Here is a 17,717-nt window from a genome sequence, read left to right on the forward strand (position 1 = left end):
GAAATAAGACGGTATTGGGAAAATAAACACCTGACTGTATGTCATATCTCGGATCTCCTTTCTGTATGTCATATCTCGGATCTCCTTTTCTTTCACTAGGGTGGAGCCATAGATCCAACTTCTCAGCTGCTACTAAATTTAAGCCCTTGCAGAACATAAGAAATGAAAGTTAAAACACTGACCTTCTATGAGAAAAGTGTACCAAATGTACTAATTTCTTAACAAGCAATCTAAAGAGACAATCCTCTAAAAAAAAAAAAAAAAAAAGAGGGCAAGAAATTCAGGAAGTATTAAAGTGTTAATGAGGATGATGTTCATTAATTAAAGAAAAAAAACTTTCACAGAAGTCTCTAACTAAGAAGCCCTTGAGGAACAATTAGTTTTATTTTCCAAAAGTAATATTGATTTTATGTGTCTCCATTTCTAAATGAATACTTGATATCCACTGAATGGACAGCAGTTGTGWAAAATATCAAATACCTCTAACTCCAGTCCTTACGAAATGTCCCTAGACAAGAAGAAATAGTTCTGATGAAAGTAATTGGCCATTTTGGAAAACATGATACTTTATGTTTTGCAGCAGTACAGTGAAGTGATTTCAAGAGATGAGATTTTCCCTTCTTTAAGGCACTCAATTATATTTTTTACTGTCCTCTCCCTCAAATGGGCACTTCSCTAATCAAAAGCTGCTAATCTTGATGGGCAGATGATGTGTGAAGTACCATGCAATATATGTCAGACCCAATCATAAATTTTACGACAAAACACCTGCCATATCCCAGAGTTTTAAAAGGAAGAAACAAAGAAGAATAAAAACGCTTTTTCACACCACCTGCAACTTTTCTTTCTCATAATAAGAGGGGAAATAAAAAATCAAATAAAAAATAAATGTCACTGCTCAAAACTAGCTGTTCCATGAATAACCTCCTGTTTAATAACTTCCATAAAAATAAATTAACTAGGTTCTGCCTGTCATAAGCAACATTTAAATTGGATGCAAACTGAAGAAATATCTCTCTTCTACCACCAGTTAACCAAGGAATTTGTTTCATGACATTTTTTGGTGCATCTTAACAAGAAATATAAAGTGAAAAGAAAAATAATATGAGGGTAGTGTTTTGGGATTTTTTTTTGTTTTTTTTTCTTTGGGGGGGGCAAGGGTTTGGCTTGGTTTGGTTTTTGTAAGGGCAGGGTACAACATTTATTTAAAGACTAGTATTTCTTGTCATTTGAATTTATAAATACTCAGACATCTAAAAGTACAGTTGTATGGTACAACAGTCTGTCTTACAAGTGAAGAGAGACACAAAACCAAAAAAAACTTTATGTAACAATTAAAGAGGTCTCAATGAAAGGCCAATTTCACAAGATTTGGTTATTTATAGAAAATTTCACTCAATTGCCCCTTTGGACTGAGTGGTTTTGGGTTTTTTTCCCCTCAAAATTAGTGGAATTGGATAGTATTTTCTTGTAAATATAAACTGTAAATGTACCAATGGCTGAAAATTATTTCCCATCACTTTGCTGTCTGCCTTTGGTACACCTACCAGTCCAGAGAAGGTTTCCTCTTATTATGTGAARCAGCAGAGGACCTGGAAACTGAGATCAATAAAGCTTTTCCTTCATTAGTCTTATTTATTCAGGTCCTCTCAAGGTGTTTCTGAGGCCTTGGCTACACTCCTCAGTCTCTGCTCTGAGCAGTTTGGGAAGAAGAAGCTCGTGGCCCTCAGGGGTGACCCAAATGAGATGGCTCTTGGCAACACTGCAGTGCCCAAATCAACTGCAACCTTAGTTGCTCCATCCTCAAACATAATCTTCTAGTCCACAGTAGTTTATATTAATTACCTAATATTATTTTCTTTGTATACGGAATTTGTATGCTAATATTGCCTTTGGAGTATGAGAGAGAATTTCCTTTTTTATTGGTGGCTTTAATACATTTATGCATTTTTCCATAAAGATTTCTTTATAACATTTCCTATTTTGCCTCTACAGAGCAAGTTTAAGGATGAGGGAACCTATAAGGACAAGAGAGCTCCTTTCAGAGTTTCAAGTGTGCCCTCTACTTTGTCATAGCTGCATCCCACTTGTCCCACTTGTAAAATTGTTGGAATCAGAAAGAAACAAAATGCTGCCAAGAAATGAATACTTTTTCATATATTTTAATTTATCACTATGCTAAATTTTAAAAAAAAAATATATAGAATCATAAACAAATCATATGTTTCTATCACTTAAAAACAGAAATCTACTGGGGGAAAATTTCATCACATTCTTAATATATTCCATCTGGTATGCAACGTATCTCAAAACCATCTTATAAACCACAACTTTGAAGAAGATTTAATACTGTATTTCCATTAGAATTTCTGTTCTTAAAGTAAAATCAATATTTTAAGATTAAATAAAAAAGAAAGATTAGTAGGGTCTCCTTTTGTCTTTACTTTCCTCTTTCAAACCTCAAGTTTTTCCTTTGGTTTGAACAAATATGAGAAAATAATGATGTATCAAAAYGGAAAGGAAAAAAAAGAAAAAAACAAAAARTAAAGACAGTAAACACCAAAGGAATAAGAAAATAGTCTGACCAATATTTAAAAAAATACAAAAAAGCCCTTTTTGATTTGTAAATTAATAAATCATCTCCACTTGCATTGCATTCTTCAGTGAGCACTTTTTTCCAGTAAATATTTGATCTAGTTTTAAGGAGCTTTATCCCTAGGCAGATGAATCACCAAAATAAAGCTAAAATTCAAACAAGCAAACAGAAGAAAAAAAACATTTAAAAAGTTCGACAAGTCCATGTCTTAGATACAATCATAACTTAATTGCAAACACCAATTAGGAGCCAGATCTTTACCAATTTAAAAATAATTTATTTTCTGAACGCTTCCAACATAAACCTTATTGAAAAATTACTGGTAGCAAAATTTATTTTATTTATTGCCAAAAAATAATAAAATACAAAGACTTYAAAAAATTTTGCCATTTTAAAAGGAAGGCTGGAGAGTCAGGGAATAAAATGATGAAAGACAAATGTTACATCTTCCAAATACAATGGAACTCTTTTTTTGAAGAAAGGACAACAGTAATTTCTGACMACCTAAATACATTTTCAACTGAAAATTCAAAAATAGTGATGAGATCTAATCACATAATGAATAACCCAAGTATAAAGAATTTAAATCTGAAATATCTCAAATGTTACATTGCAATAATGGGCCTAAGCTAGAATTTTGCTGTCAAATTTGAACATCATATTTCACATAAAATAAAGAATTATTTTTTGAAAACAACTGCAATGATCAGAGACTTCAAAGACATGAATAACAAGAGTGAGTTGGCATTGTTTGGTACAGATAGAACAGCTGTCATGAGATCTGACAGCTTCTGTTTCTTTAGCTACATAAAAGGCTRCGAAAAAAACAATCTGAAGTTCTTGTCATGTTCAGGGCAAGGAGCTGGGTTCATATTGTCATAAGGTTGATTTACATTCATCATCAGGAAAAAGTTTTTGATGGTAAATGTAGTCAATACAGTTAGGTATTGGGTAAAGAACATGMAGAGAGACAGGATTATATTGATACTGGAGGTTTTCATGATAAACTAAAAAAACCACATGCCAGAAAGTTGACACTGATCCTACCCAGGGGCTGATTTTCTGTTCTGTTCTCAAGGACTCTGTGTGTGTTTTTCATGTTCAAATAATAAAACACCAAAACTGGTAGTGGGAGAAAAAAAAAAAAAAAAAAAAAAAAAAAAAAAAAAAAAAAAAAAAAAAAACAAAAAAAAAGAAAAAAAAAAAACTGAACCAAAAAGATAAAGCCAGAAACATAAGAAATGAGGAAATCGTCAAACCTTTTATTGAAAACTTTTCCCTTTCTCCTTTCCTTTGTTTTTTTTTCTATTATTTCCTTGTCTCTTCTCCTCTCTCATCTTTCCAGACAAAACATCCAGTATGCAATGTTTTTAAATTAAAAAAGAATAAAACACAAAGCTGCCAAATATGTGCCTTTACAGATATTTAATGGGAAAAAAAGAGAATTTACAATATAATTTTTGAAAAATCAGCAACACTAATTGGAAACTTCATCCACAGAAAAAATGCAGGCATCTAAAAAATTACTAAGCTACTTTTAAACCTGAAGTCAATGCAAGACAGTTGAACATTGACAAAACAGCAGTATTTCTCCAATTCTTTTCCCTTTCTCCTCTCTCCCTCCATGCCCCTCTCAGGTGTGGAAAAGCCATGCTCACCCRATACCCAACCTTGTAGCAAAGGATATTGTGCGGAGTCTAGCTCATAGCTCACCTCAGTTCTTGCTCTGAGTTTCGTCACTTCTGACCTTCCCTGGGGATGTCCTGAGACTGCTCAGAGCACCAAGGGAATAGGAACAAAAAGCAGGAATGGAAGTTGGGTGCACTGCAAAGGGGAGGCCTCCCCCATGGAGTTCAGTGGGATTGAGGATGTTGATAAACTAATAAAGAACAACTTGAAGTAAAACCACCTTTTAAAGACACAGTTGGCATGGGGAATGGAGTCCTCTTCTGGCTCCAGGGGCAATTTCCAGCTGCCTGTTAAAAATAATTTTCATTTTAATAAAAAATGGCTTTTCTGAGCTTAAAAGTCTCTTGTTCTTGTCAAGCTCCTTATGTGGAAAGGCCTAAGAAGGTCTGGCTTGAAGATCTGTCTGGTTTAGGAACTTGGCACARCAGGTAATTGTTATTCGTAGAACAGCCCTATCTTATTACGACTCCGTTGGCTGGGATTTCTAAACCTTGCAGTTTTAAGCCTGGGAAAAGAAGATTAGACTAGTGGCAATCTGCAGACCTATCATTATCTATTATCAGGCAATCATTTATTGTGCACGAAAAGGTGGGAGGGTGARGAAAACATATTTCACGAGATGTTTTTCATTATGTTGTTTATTTATTCCCTTGATTACATTATGGGAGCGATTCTGGMGAGGGTAAAGGTTTTTGCGATATTGTGGAGTGCAAAACTCAGAGTAAAACGATGTGTGACTACTCAAAGAGGTCAATTTGATGCCATCAGAAGATTGTACTGTGCRATGTCATGTCTGTCAGGGAGAGTGTTATGAATACTCACCTTGCTGGGATGGGGAAGCTGTCAACAAGCAACTGCCAAGAACAGCAAGTCTTTTGTTCCTGAATGTGCCCAATACATCAAATCTTGTCTATTGCAGGAATCATGACACATTTCAGTCTCCTGGAAATAAACAAAAAACCAAAAAAAAKTTAGTCTARCCCCTGTAATCAGCCAGTTTAACACAGTGCTGGGTATCAGTCAAAAGAGGAACTCTTATCAGTTGTGGAAATACATAACCATGGTCCAATCATTGCTGTGTGTTTTGCTGTAGCAGCACAAACACACTGGGCTAACTTCTGCTCACTCTTACATCAATCTAGGGTCAAGAAACTCYGCTGAAATCCCTCTTTTCTGTTTTTTTTCACAGCAGAATGTAGCAAAAAATAATGAGAAAGCATTACAATCTCCATGAACATTTCAGAAGTTACAAATCCCTCCCTGTCTTGCTTCACATTTCAGAAACAAGTGTGCCCATTTCAGGTGGAAGTCACTATAACAGTTTGGTCAAAWTTTGAGTGCAAGGAAAAGACAACCAGGCTGATAATATTAATCGAGCTCTATAATATAATGAGCTCTTTAACTGAAAAGAGAGTTTTATTATGTGTTCTCCATTACCACGGAGGACCACAAGAAAAAATGGCACCAATTCTCCCTTGTTTTAGTTGTAAAACTCTTAACAGAATCTCAAAGACGTCTTTGAAATGATTGGTTCAGTTAAAGAATGAATTTTGTAGTCCATATCCTGCCATAAAACTAATTGTTAATGCTGGAAATAATTATTAATAAAATTTGACTAAATTTTTGCTTTATAAAAAAATTATTTTCCCTCTGTAAATTGTAATTGCCAACACTTCTCTAATGAAGCTTTTCCTCAGGACATGTCTGTGTATGAGGTGTTCCCACACAACGTTAGAAAAAAAAGCTCTGAAATAYAAGTGCAATAGCCATGAAGTGTTGGGTTGAATGGTATATCAGGATGCACTTAGAAAAGGAGGAAAATACMGAACCAAATATTTGCCTACTTGGTGAACAGTGCTTCAGTGCATTCGTGATATAATCAATTGCTTTAACTTTTCCTAATGAATAACAACGACAAAGACATCCCTGACTGAATCCTGAATGGGATATTGTTGCACTTCTACTCAAGCATTCATAACATGGATCTACTTAGAGTTAAAATTTGCTGTTAAAATTTGTTGTCACCACCTGTAGCCATTTTTGCCCWATTGAACTTCTGGCTATTACTATGTATTTCCGATGAAGAGCTGAAATAAACTAAACTTCCGAATACTGAGAATAAAATTGGTTCTTATAAAAAAATTCTGGTTTACAACTTCTATGCAGTTAAAGTGAAATTAACACTAATATATCATACTGATGAAAATGTTGTGAGTACTGACGCAACCTTTAAAAATGGTGCTCTTCTGATAGTTCAGTCTTACAGGGATTGTGGAAGTAAACRTATTTTTCTTTTTAATAAGCACTTCTGATGAATAAACACTGTCAGATACAAGGAGGTAACAGAGCATTAAATGTTCATATACAACTGGGCCAGGTAACTGAGTGATAGGAACAAATTAAGAAATAAAAAATAAAATATTGTAARTATTTGCTTTCCTTGTCTCTCTACCACTGCAGTATCTGCATTTAAAATGGTGAAACTAAAATACCTTTAACACAATAACTTTTTTTAAATGTAAAAAAAAACCCTGTATGTGCTGTGTAAACCAAGTGAGTGAAAAAAATAACCATGCATATTTGCCTTTAATTTAAAACTTGTATTAAATAGATATAAACAAGTGGCATGGACAATAAAATTAATGTAAAGAGGAATTTGGCAAGGGAGCAAGGATTTCTATATACATGGTCACTGAAGCAAATGGACAGAGGGTTGTTGCAAGAAAGCAAAATAAATTACTAAAGTGAGTTGGGGATTGTTTAATATCTCTCTAAGTTTAACAGAACATGCAAATACATTCATCTCTGCAAAGGCTAGTAATTATGAAGTGGAAGAGGTCACGGTTAGGTTCCCACACATTCCATATGAAAAATTCAGAATCACATACAGAAAGGCATGAAGTGAAGGTCAAAATATGAATCTATAGCAGAAGAAATTCTTTAGTCCTTCAAAAATGCTGAGGGAAACAGGAATCACTCATTCTGTTTTCATCTTATTATAGACACTGCAGTTAATTTTCTTCATACTTCAGGTGGCTAAATCTGGTCTAACTTCAAAATCTGTAAAAGAAAAAGAAACAACAACCCCTCTCTCCCCCATAACTTAAAATAATTTTATTGTCCTAAAAATTATGAAAGTGTGCGTGTGCACATCCATGTATAACACTGATTTATCTTAGGAAAAGGAAAGGATTTATGTTGATCTCTTTGATGAGGATAAAAGAGAAAAGGACAAGTAAAATGTTAAAATCACAATTCTTGGATTAATAATTTCCACTTCCATAAGTATGRTCCAGTGGAATATATCAAAGTTTTTAACATTAAATGAACATCACCTCCAGTGAGACAGGCAATAACATAACATCTCTTCTGAGGAGAAAACTGCAAAGAATTTGTGATTTGAGGTCACAGAGCAAGTCAATGACCAGAGTTAGATGCAGACCAGTGTAACCACTAGATAGGGACAAATTCAGCAGAGCGGCAAGGATTATCTCTTTGTAGAGGTCAAGATAGAAAGGACAGCACTCATCAATTGTGAAAACAATGTCAAAAAAAAAACCAAACAAAAAAAAAAAAACCCTGTACATTGTAAATATTAGGAAAATCTCAGGTTCTATTTTWAAACATATTTTCAAATGATTAACAGGATCATGGTCAACATTTGACTCCAGATGAAATCATAGGATAATTAGCAAAACAACCAGTTTTATTATATGTGCTGTGTCATTCTCCTTGCTCCAGAAAGAGAGTAATTTCTTAGAAAAAAATTAATTTCAGAAAAGTATGGAGATAGTCATCATTGAAGTCTCCAGTTCTCCTCCATAACATTTTTTCACATAGTTATTAGAAAATTAGCATCAATACATTCAGAGTTTTATCTGCCTTAACCACAGGCAAATCCTTTGACTATCCTTGCTGTTAAATTGACAAAAATTTAACTATTCCCTTTTGCACCTCCTGCTGTTTTGTTTTTTTTTCATTAATATTTGTATTTTTTTTTTAATCACTTCTAAATAAATCTTGCATTGGCTAATGTCTCCTTCTTAATCTCACTTTGCCTGATCARCTTTCAGATTAAGCTATTAAATTGAACATGAAGCAATACTGTTGGTCTGCAGGGCTTTATGCTTGGTTTGTGTCTTATGCTTTGATTTTTCTGGGCACAACTTCCCTCTCATGGAGTTTTCATCCAAAGCCCAGGCTGACTCCCCTCGAAGCCACAATGGTCGCAGTCTTCAAGTTTAATCAGACAGGTACAACCAGCCTGTGGTTTATGAAGAACTCAAAGTCCATCTCAGACCCCATCTAAATGGAGTTACCTTCTACCAGTTTCTTTTTTGCCATGAAAGACGTTAAGAATTTTTAATTACTATTCAAGCCACTGCCTTGTCTTTGCCCKCATTACACTTATTACCTTCCAAAAATGATATTTTGAAACAAGATAAAAAAGAACCCTATGAGTAAGTAATGCAAATTTCAATAAATACAAAATCAGTAACAAATAAGAAAAAGAATACGTTAATTTTTTTTTTCCTAAATATTCTGCTTTCATKACAATATTTTAAAAACAATAGCTTCACTTAGGAAGCTACTTCATCATAATACAGATTYGAGGCTTGGTGCTTATTATGTCCTGTCCTGATTGCAAACCTTTCTCTTTGATATACCTATTTTTGAGAATYTTCTTCTCAGATTTTACCAGGAACTGGGCGTGTGCCTATCTGTCCTGGAGCAGGCACAAGACAGGGGTATTGCAGTCAGACTGGTGAAGACATGACATGAATAACTCTACAGCATACTTCCACTGAATAATCTGATTCAGTTTTTCAGTRTAGTCAGCTGAACAAAGAAAGGGTATAATACTTAAATTTTTAATTTTTTTCTTTTGCTTAGTCAACTTTGTCAATAAATAAGCAGTAGCAAAGGACCTTAGTGATACTTTAAGTCAAGCAATGACCTTACCTTCTTTCACTATTGTTCTTTTGAAAATTCAGTTTTAGATAAACATTAAAGGTATGTAAAGTGTCACCATGTAAAAATAGAATTCTGAAATGAGTGTTGACAAATGTACAAATTTCTACTGGTCAGGTGTGTACAGTGTCCACAAAATATTTGGTTTATCAGTTTTCAAAGCAGGATCTTAGGAAAAAGACATCATTTTAAAATGAAGCTTTGTGGTAGAGATCATTCTGAGTCAATAAGCATAAAACAACATAACAACTTTTTAAATTTGAAATTAATYCATGTTAAAGCAAATATTTTTTAAGAATAATAAATAAAATATTTTTAATATTTTTGGAAACTACATATCCAGCAGCTTAAGAAAAATGTACATTTTGGCCTCTACTTCCTTTCAGTCAAAAGGTCCTCAGTCTGGTTTTGTTTGTTTTGTGCTGAAAAGCTGGAAGTCTGTTTAAAGATTTAAGATCAAAAATGACTTTGATCACATTGGCTTGCATCTCAATATATTACTATCCCATTAAACTCTATGACTTTCTGAAAATCATTCAGCCTTGATAACTGGACATTTGTCCGTGCATACATACACACATATAAAATTATGATCAGAAGTGACAAACTATTAAAATACTCCTTATAAATGTATTCTTCAGAGAGTTGTGGATAACCCATCCCTGGAAACACTAACATTCAGTATATTCAGTCAATATAGTACACYTCCCAAGTTAGTGCAATGGATGACCAGACAAATTCAAGGATATCAGATTCAAAAAAGAAAATRAAAGAAAACAGRACAAACCACAAAACCACACAYGTCTGCTGTAATCTGAAAGCTCTAAATTCTGGGGCCAGAGAAGCAAGGACTCTAAAATAATCAAAAAAGTACTGTGGTCAGACTGAATGCTCTCTCAAACCAGCATCTCCTGMTGCCTCTGAGATAAAGTACTTGGCTAGAAAAACCACTGGCCTCTCCTGCTGGAGTATTTCTTATAAGCTTTTTAGTATAAAGCTGAGCTCAGAGCAATTAGTTCTGCAGAGGGTAAGGGATAATCCATCCGTATGACAAACTCGTGTTGCTTCCCGGGCTAGAGCTTTTATTCCTGCCTATCTCTGTGCACATCTTTTAGAGCTAAAGTGCATTTTGAGTGCCTCTAAAACAGCAAGAGGAGCCATGCACACAGACAGATTTCACTCAGCAGTTTCTGGTGAAAGAAAAATCTGTGAGAAAGGTATCCTTTGTTGTTGTGAAGCCCTTAAAATAATGATGGATTTAACACCTGTTCCAGAGATTGATTAACGTGACAGTGCTTGGTGTTATGATGTCATAATTTCTGATCTGTGRACACAATTGATGACTGGAGTCACTTCCCGTAAATCTGTATCTCAGGTTATGGAACAGATAGATGACTGTGTATGACAAACCATAAATAATAATAAAAAAAAATTTGGCTCTTTTCATCAGACTGAAAACCTGTGACTCAGCTGTTGATTTGGAGAGTAGAGAGAGAAAAAAATTCTATGTGCTCTGAAATCCACTTCTGTGTGCTGAAGTAAGGTTGCAACAGCTTTTCTAGGTTTGACTACAACTTAGCATAAAGGGCATAGGAAATACAGAAGGTAAGATGGGAAAGGAGGCACTTAAGAACACAGCTTTGGTTTCCAGGACTCCCCCCTAGGTATRGGGTCAATATATGGAATTTCCCCATATTGTGTTTGTATGATTCAAACCAAAAGRCCACTAAGAATTTTGCTGAGCCCTTCCTGAATGAAAATAAGATTTACCCTTACCTACTAAGTAAAAATCAGCACCTGCAGCTGTTGTCAGCAGTGTTTTGCACAGTATCATTCTCTGGAGAATTTCTAACAATAGACAGCTGAACACAAGAACCAGATGCTGGAAAGCAGAAGATAAGAAAAGTAAATGTCATTTGCCTTGTTTAATATACAGTCACTTAGGTTACCATCACACACAGAGTCTGGTTGTTTAATTAAGAAGTTTGTGCTGATGTCACAAATTCAAGTCAGGTAAATACATTGCCATTTAGCACATACATAAAACTTTTGGTTGAACACACATAAATAGAAAATTAAAGCAATGCATATGCTGCTACTTCAACTCACACTGAAGAACTACTGCAGCTATTGAGATGTCTTTAGAGTTTTTAATTACTTAAAATGCTAATGAAGGAGAATATTGGCTGAGCTGCTGTTATCCTGTTTTATCCTGAATAGTGTGGATGTCACAATGTTCTGAAATCATAGAGTGGGGACACTGATTAATATCCCACCTGTCACAAGCACTCAATGCATTGTGTGTGAGATTTTAGGTTTGGCTGGCATGATACCAGMCCTTATTTCAAACATACCATTTTCATTTTTTGATAAGAATTAAATTATTTTGCTTTAGGTAATTCTTATCCTCTTCCAAAAATACTGTCTTCTTTCCCACCTCTATATATACAATCTTATTTAATTGGAACAAGCTTAGAACAATAATTACAATCAGGTTTCCTGGGCTCAAATCAATTTGTGCTTTAATACATACTGGGATGACTTGGAAAACTCAATTTCCCTTTGTTTCACGGCTTSAGAATAAATAGCATAGTATAATCTCCATATATGAATAGAAATTYGATGTAAATAGACACATGGCTTTGTAGAAGAAATATACACACATTCTCCTATACTTAGCATGTTTATTTCTTCAGGCCAGGAACTTTAGCTAAAAACTGTGATTAAAAGATGTTTAAGGAATCCTACATATAGAGAAATTTTCTTTCTTTTCCTGTAGTTTCAAAAAGTGTCCCTTTGAACACACCTGAATAGCTTCATCTTCCATGTTCCTTCCCACTGCTTAGTATGATTGTTTTAAAATTTTTAAGATATAAGAATATTTGAAAGAACCATGCTAAATCTGACAGTTAACGACACTTAGTCAGCTTGATAGTTCATGCCATGTACAGTCTGTTATTCTTTCTCCATATATTTCCCAGAGCCAGTAGGTCCGGATACAACACAGCCAAACCCCAACACTTTCTAGCTATTGAGCTATTAACACAATGCTTCACTGTGTTAATTTTCTAAAAAAAAAAAAAAAAAATCAATTTGAAGTTACACGCGGCTTGAGCCTTTCACCATAAGCTATAAAGAAAGCAATGTTACAAAAGGAAAACTCAAAAAACATACTTTGTAGCAAAGGTGAAGTTATGACTTGCATGTGGAAGGTGTCCCTGTCCTCGGCAGATGGGATGAAATTATATGGTATTAAAAGTCCCTTTCAACCCCAAATATTCTGTCATTCTATGTGGCAGCACCTTAGCTTTACCAGGAACTATGAGATTGGATATACAGTGGTTGGGTAGGGGAGGGGAAATATTTTCTGTCTGAAGCATAAATTGCACACAAAATAAAAAAAAAAAAAAGAACAGAGATGTATTCATAAAGCTGCATCATGGCTTATCAGAACTTTAAATAGAAATACATTTGGGATAATAAGACAAATAAGTTTTCATTTTCACAGGGATAAAAATCTTTGTCTTTTATAGCTTCCAGTTTCCTCCTGCTGGGTTGTGATAATCTCAAACCAAAATAACTAGCACCATTTGCTCCACATTTTGTTCTTAAATCTTCAGAAACTGGAAGAWAAAGCTCAGATAGTAAACCCTAATAAACTCCTTTAAGACCTTTGAATTACACRTATCAAAATAAAACACTATTCCAGACAAAATTAATAAACAGCATGCAATAGGCTACTGCTCCAAACATCTGAAATACATACACAGGTATTAAAAAACTCAACAATATTTTCAATGATTTGTATAAATGCAAACACAGTCTAACTTTACTGGTGGAAGTGGAAAGAAATAACAGAAAAGACTGCTGTAAAGCAGATTGYTTAGGAATTCTATCACACAAATATAATGCAAATGGGGAATTTAACCCTTTGGATTATCATAGCAAAATTGCACAAATTATGAAAATACCTTCACAGTTCCACAGGATGGAGTGAATAAATATTGTGAGGACATTGATACAGCCTAATGTAATTTGTAGGACTTTTATTCAAAGTACTTTTTACTTCTGCTTATACACAACACTAAATAACAAATGAGGATGAACACCAAGCACAATATTGCCCAGTACACAATATGCAAAGCAAAGTGTGACAGTGAATACAKGAAGAAAGGTTACACAACATAACTGTATCTAACCTGTGGTACCCAGAACTGGTTCCCTGTCCCAAGGAAGGTCTCAGTTTTGCATCTTCTTCCCATTCCTCCCTGTCATGGTCTGAGAAGAGGAAATAGAAATAGCTGAGACAGATAGGAACCTCTGCTCCTGAGATGCTGGTCCCCTGTGATGAGGATTTTAGAGCGTTTGGAGGGTCAGGGGTTTGGGCCTCAGAGTAGGACATGACTACAAATTCATTTGTCCTCCACATCAGATTTCAATCACCTACCTGTCTGTCTGATAAGTGTGTGAAACATCAGAAAACACCCTCCCACAGAATATTTCTGCCTTTAAAACTCTACATTTGCACCTTTTGGCCCACCCATGTGCACCTGTGTTTTAACCTGTAATGGCTGCTCCGTGCAATCCTGATTCCTCAGCACATGCTTAAGGAGGTTCATTCATGTTTGACCCCAACAATGTGGAAATCAGCATGATCTTCATCTCCAGCTAAAACATGCAGATATACCAATTCAGTGCCACTAAAAAGAGTTCATTTGACCAGAATGCACCCCTCCCCCAACATATTTTCTTCACTTTAAAGGCAAGGAAAGAAAATTGTTAACACCTACTAAAAAGTACTTACAGACAAATAGACCATGGGGCATCAGGTTTCCTCTGCTGGAGACAGCAATATTGGTGGCTGCTATGAGGGTAAGAGAGCTGTAGTAATAGGCCTTTGGCTATGCCAAGATACAGAGCCACACTGTAAACCTCCTGGGCTGTGTAAACATTAGCAGATTGTCTACCACAATATAAACATGGGGTCTACCCTCTCATGATGTGTCTTTGCCTTCAATTTCTCCACAAAGGCTATTTCACCTCCTTTCCGAATACAGGTAACAAAATAAATGTTTCACTGTATTTATTCATAACCATCTCGCTAGTGATAAGTGGCTCTTTTTGCTCTTTTTTCCCCTTTTCTTCTGCAACAATAGTTGAACAGAAGTAAACTGCAAATAAAATGAAATCTAAATGATGTCTGGCTATTTCTTGCTTCTAAATGCAGAAATGCATTGATATCACTATATAATTTGCTGTGTCCATTGATTCTCTCTTCTTACATTGACTATATGTCTGCCTTACTTGAAGAGTTACTGTCTACTAGAAAGAGTTGAGAATGAAAACAGCTGCAGTTTACAGGAAATGTAGTAAATTAAAATTGAATTAATAAGAAATGTGAACCTTTAAGGAACTCTTTTTCTAAAGCAACTTTTTTTCTTTTTCCTCTATATTTTGTTTGCCATTCCATATCAATTCCTGAATTTAATAATTTGAGATATTTTCTTTTTACATCAAAGAATACTGACATCTTATCTTTTATATTAATAAGTTTGGAGAGAAGTCATGAATTAGCCTCAGACATACTAAGAATGCATACTAAAAAAAAAATACTTATTGAATGAAGAAGTTATGTGCCATTAACACCTTTTTTGATAAATATTGAGTACTAAATAAGGGTGAAGTGTAAGCTAGAGGAACRTGATTTAGGCAAAATAGAATTATGCAACAGAGCTCTGACATAATCTCTGCTTGCTTACTCATTTATTTACTGGAAATTAGAGTAGCAGTGATCCATGTAAATTTATGTGAAAATTTTTGCAAACATCAAGATTTTGATTATCACATCACAAAAAAACCTAGTTTCACAGTACTGGATACACAAGCTAATTTAAGATGAACACTTCATCTACATTTTAAAAAGGGAGAAAAAAGATTATGAGAGAATTTATAAATATGCCCATATTTATGACACACATTGTTACAGAAATAGCTAATTGTCCCTTCTGTAACCATTACCAATGTCTTTGTCTCTGCTGATCCACAGGAAAAGTTTTGTTGAGAGCTATTTAGAAAGTCACAGAATATAGAGAGGAACATGTGCAAAAGTATATTAAAAAATCAGAATACTCAGCAGTGCATCTGGGTTATGTCTTCATTCCAACGTGTTTCAAATGAATGAATCGGGATGGCATTAGTTATCAGTGGTCACTGTGAGCTAAATACACACACTGAGAAATATAGTGTATTATCTGCTTTTTGGGGATTGTTTGGATTTTTTTTTTTTTTGTAGGTTTGATGTGGGGGGAGGTGCTGGATGCTTATTTTCATTTATCAAAGTGTTTCATGGTTCTCTGACCCACGGAATGAACAATCTGTGATATGAGAAAGGAAATGTTTGACAAGTTAATTTTCTGTCCATGTGGAGTTTTTGCTTTTTGTACCTACCTCACTCCAAATAGAGAAAAAAAAAAGGTCATGTAGAGTAAACAAGAGGAGCCCCTTTTTGTTTTCTGTAACTGGTGGGCATTCCCAGACCTGCTGAGTCTGTAAAATGCAGAGGGAAATTAGTGCAGTCAGAGATTCAGATAACATGTATTAATGTTATTTTTCCACTCTGAACATCCGAGCATCTTTCACACACCTAAGCAGTTTACTAATGAAAAAAAAAAAAAAAATCCACAAAATATTTTGTATGTAAAATGATTTATTGTAACTGGAAACAAGAATTAGAAAATTTTTCAGTTCTTATTCTTTGGTTTCAGTCAATAAAAAAAAGCGTAATTATTATAACACACCACATTTTTGCATATGATTTTCTGCAGGCAATTTTCTGTAGAMTTTAGGTAGAATAATTAACATTTGAAAAGCTGAAATTGTATTTTATATTGTAAATTCAAAATATTTAAGCAGTTCATAGAAGATTACCACTCATCAGGATTGATCAAAAGTATATTTCAGTGTCTCTTTGCAAATATGTTTATCAGTATACTTATTTTGCATAAACCTTCACAATCCTATTTGAAGTTACTCTATCTCATAATTTGAAAGCATATTTTGTAATTGTATAAATCTAATATAGTAAGAAGAAACTTTCCTCTTACTCTGTTTTACACAACTAGTATTGTATTTTTATAAGTCAACAGATAATATTTTTATTCATTCAGTCTAAAATATTAAAATGGACCCTTTTTCACAAGCTGTGATATTGAAAAATTGCTTCCCAGAGTAAYGCAGATTCCTCTATTGTGAAGTGCAAAAAAAGCCCACACACTGGAATTAGAAATTGTCACGTGTAGGGTAAGTGTTAGCTTGCAAACATACATCTGGTGATCTTTCTAATAGTAAATTGGTAATAGGAGGTGGAACTCTTCATTACTAGAAAATCACATGCCTGAAAATTCACCATGCTTGCAAATTTTGTTTTTCATTTGGTGAAACATGAGATAAGCAGGAAGCTTAAAATACCCATCACATTTTGAACTACCTGAARTCTTTTTGTATAGTTTGAACAGAAGGATAAAATAAATTAACTTAATATCTGGGGTGTATATTTATGTAGAGTTAAAAAGTATGGTAAAGGCATTGGTGATGGACAGATRCAATTTTTCACTAGAACAACTTGTTAGGACCACTGCTCCCACTACTTGCTCATTGTCATCCCTTTCAAGAGGTTGTAAACCCTGGATTACCAGCAGAGTTGCTCATAAGTTCTGCCAAAATGAAGCTGTCAAGCTTGCATTATTTATATTTACGTTTATAGCCTGCTACTCATCTGTCTTTTTTAGTTTATAAGACTTCTTTTTAGCTAAAAAAGATAACCATGCAAACCTTAATAATTTTCAGTGGTATTACAGATATACCCTGATTACAGTAAGTGCTAAAATTGTTTGGATTGTCAGCTCATCCAGTCTTAGCTCTGGAAGATCAAAGCAATAATCAGATAATATTTGGTGACTATTATACTTTGTATTATACTATGGTGTTAAAATACAGGAAAAAAGTTGGACAAAATCTATTGCAATCATCCTTCATTCAGGCAGAGTTATAAAAATGTGCCATGGCTCAGCTATGAAACATGGAGGTAAACACTGGCAGGAACACAGAAAGGCAAGATGTGGCAAAAATAAACTTATTGCTCTAGCAACTCTCTAAAGTAATGCCTTTACTATTGAACAAGATTTTCTCAGGTTTATGATACACTGTGCTTTTGTACTCAGAGAAGTCAAAAACATGCTAGGATAAGATTCTCTCTGTCCACGCTTTAGAAGGACTCAGGTCACCAATATGTGGCCAGATGTGACTGTAAGGATTTATCTAAGGAAAATATACTGCAGAAGCTCATAAAAATGAACTGTGGGGCCCTCTAAATGAAATTAGAGGGATAGAATTCTGAAGAAGAGCATTATGTGAGAATTTCTAGTGCCTGGGTCAGCTTCAATGGCATTTTTTTTTTTTTTTT

The 17,717-nt window shown here is 34.4% G+C and overlaps 1 protein-coding gene across 1 annotated transcript in view; it reads left to right on the top strand.

Annotated features, from left to right (window-relative positions):
- The window catches only part of LOC130576779 (cadherin-9-like), a 68,395-nt gene that overhangs the window by 3,780 nt on the left and 46,898 nt on the right, over positions 1 to 17,717 (top strand). The window lies entirely within an intron of this gene.

Source organism: Malurus melanocephalus, unplaced genomic scaffold (assembly GCF_030028575.1).
Source record: "Malurus melanocephalus ecotype Western Australia unplaced genomic scaffold, MMel_1.1 scaffold_154, whole genome shotgun sequence".
Classification (NCBI taxonomy): domain Eukaryota; kingdom Metazoa; phylum Chordata; class Aves; order Passeriformes; family Maluridae; genus Malurus; species Malurus melanocephalus.